This window comes from Alexandromys fortis, unplaced genomic scaffold (assembly GCF_014885135.2).
Source record: "Alexandromys fortis isolate MF-2015 unplaced genomic scaffold, M_Fortis_MF-2015_v1.1 scaffold_133, whole genome shotgun sequence".
In the NCBI taxonomy this organism is placed as follows: Eukaryota; Metazoa; Chordata; class Mammalia; order Rodentia; family Cricetidae; genus Alexandromys; species Alexandromys fortis.
The window spans coordinates 920,237-923,399 of record NW_026068030.1 but is presented as its reverse complement, the minus strand read 5'-3'; positions in this window follow the sequence as shown (position 1 = coordinate 923,399).

The window sequence follows — 3,163 nt, the reverse complement described above, 5'->3', positions numbered from 1 at the left end:
AGTAAAATTACATATAACAAGACAGTTACCAAGCAAGAATTAGTTACAACATATATATCTAATTTATCTTTTATCATAACTAAGGAAAGCTATAATTATTATAACTATCTATTCTTCAACTCCATCAAAGACCCCAGAAGGCTATATTACCTAAGTTAACAGGAAGAACATTGTAAGCAACTTGTAAAACTCCAGAATTGACAGAGACATCTCGCTGCCTGGATAGTCACCCAAAGTTCTTCTGGGACATGGAGGCATCCAGTCTTCATCTTACAGACCCATAGTATCCGGAAGACTTTTCTATAAAGTAGGAAATTGAAAGATCTGTTCTGCCTTATAATGGCAAAGTCCATCACTTGTTTTCTTCTGTGTCCTGCAGAATGTCTGGAAGACTCTTTTATGAAGCAGGAACCCCAAAGGACAATACCACCTTTAGGCAAGTTCAGCAGTCGTCTCTCTGTGGGTGTCACATGTCCAACTCACACAGCATAAAATCAAGCAGTTCAGGCACGAGCAGTCTTTTGTCCAAATGGCTAACAAACTCCATGAGGATCCTCTTTTATGCCCATCATCCTTTTGAAGTAAATTGGTGCTGCCAGGAGGAGATGTGTCTCATTGTCCTGAAAAGTCCTAAGTTATTAAAACATTTTAAATGTCATAATCTGTTAGTCTTTGAGAGGCTTGAAGAATAATTTATCCATTTGAAATATATCTCTGTACATCTAGAAAACCTAACTAACATGACTACAAACTTTACTATTATAGATGATTATCTATTAACCTGTATTTCTTAATTATCCATTACATTTTAAATGAGCTGCACAAACACAATACCTTAATCAAGAGCAGATAGATAGATGATAGATAGATAGATAGATAGATAGATAGATAGATAGATAGATAGATAGAGGATAGTTAGATAGATCTTAAATTTATATCAATAAACCAAGATCTATACCAATGAAAATCTCATTAGCATATTCCCCTTTAAATGTAAACAAACATTTATAAACAATATTTGGAAATTTGGGCATAGTTCTCTACAAACTTCTTCCTGCTTTTTGTTGGGCAAAGTAATTTTGGAGATGTTCACTGTGACCATTCAAGGGGATCTTGGTCCATCAAACCATTTTAGTCTAAAAGGAATCTATAGGTTCCTATCTTCTGTGGAAACAAAAGAAGAACCTCTTTTCCAAAGCAACAAATCTTTAGACCCAAATTCTGAATTCAAGATACTTTTAAAATATATATATTGGTTTATCTTACCAGCCCATACAATGAGATGTCTCTCTGCACTTATCTCCTTCACAGTCAAAAATTCAAAGAAAACACAATGTACGTAATCCAGATTCTCTGTGTATATTCCATCTTTACATGGCTTATTTTTCTTACTCTATTACCTTTTCTACTAGTTTAATATTTATTTTATTATCTTTACTCCTTTAACCTATGGCTGTCTATACTCTTTTATATTATAATTGTCTACACTCATTTTCATTTCTCTCTCTCTCAAGTATATGGACATTTATCCAATACTGTGACCCATTTAAAGGTCTTTTTCATCCAAATATGTCTTTATTGTGTATTTGTAATTATCTTTTGACTAAGGAGCACTTTTTTTCATTCTAAACAGGCATGGATAGGGCCAACATGGCCCTGCCTTCTTGCTTTGCCCAGTCCAACATGGCAGAGGCATGTTCGCCCCCGCATCTGAGAACCCATTTTTAGGCACACACTGAGTCAAGAAGCCTTCTTTGCTTGCTTCTACCAAAAAGCCATTTTAAGCTTTCTTAGGTTTTATGTGGATATAGTCAACCACATTGATGTGTCAATTTGTTAGTGGAAGCAGCTTGCTCATTTCTGGCTGCCCAGGTCATGAAATAATCACTCAGAAACTATATTATTTACAATACTGTTTGGCCAATAGCAAGCTCCTCCCTGATGCTCATCATATCCAGTTAATAGCCTGGCTTTGCCATAAAATCATAGCTGACAAAATGAGCTCTATAGAGGTTCCATGTCTCCCCACCCACGAACACCTGGCTCCTCTTCCTACACAGTCCATCTTCCTATATGTGACCAGAGATGAACAATCCACCTAATTGTTCTTTCTCCTTCTCATACTTGAAGCATGCTTGGACTCTCACCAAGTCTCCACATCTCTTTCACATTCCCATACCCCAACCCAACATGATCTCCCATGACTTTCCTGTGGTCGCTTGTTTCTACCTTGTTGTCTTCCCCAACAGTACCCATCTCCAATCACCTATTTCCCTACTTGAAATCCTGCAATCACTTAGAGGGAAAATTCAAGTGTTTACAGTCAACTAAAATGCTCCTGGTCTCCCTAACCTCCTTTTATATTCTCCCATACACACTTCATTCAAGATTCCTCAGCCTTCTTGCTAGTCTTCAAATATATCCATTGTCACTCTTTCTAAGGGCTTCTGCCATAAGCCGGAATCCCAAGCTTGCTTAAACCAGCATGTAAAAGTGAATCTACTCTAATGATGCCAAATATAATTTATGATTGACAAATAAACTGATTATGATAGTGACACTCTCTTGTCTCTAACAATCCCTCCTCTACAGTTATAAAAGTCCCAACTAAAAATACCTCCATCTATAACATTCCCGTAACATAGGAATCAAGACTTTATTCAATAATTATCTTGACTAAAACCTTTCCATGCCCATTTTTCTGCAGTTCTGGCAACAAATTGATAACCTTGGGCAATTTTTAATTAGCTGCCTTTAAAAAAAGGTTTGCTAAATTAGTCAACTATGAAATCACCTCACCCAAACGATTAAGTTCAGATTGCATTTCAAATCCATCACCTGTTTTTACTGTATGAACACACCGTCACTCCAGGATTGTTAATTACAGTATTTATCTGCCCGTGTTTTCTTATGGACATAGCACAGTGTGCAACCAGAGCCAGCTGGCATGTCTTTACCCTACTGTTTGAAGTGGCATGCAAGCCACTGGGTGTTGACATTCCTATAGCCAGAAATAGCACTGCACTATCTCCCTTGTTTACCCAAGGGAGATAGTATTTAAAGATAAGCCTCCTTCTATCCAGGCCTGGACAGAAGAGCTCTGGCTTGCCTTAGAAAAGACGCTGGTTGCCATACTTAATTAGCATGACAGCTGTGCTGATTC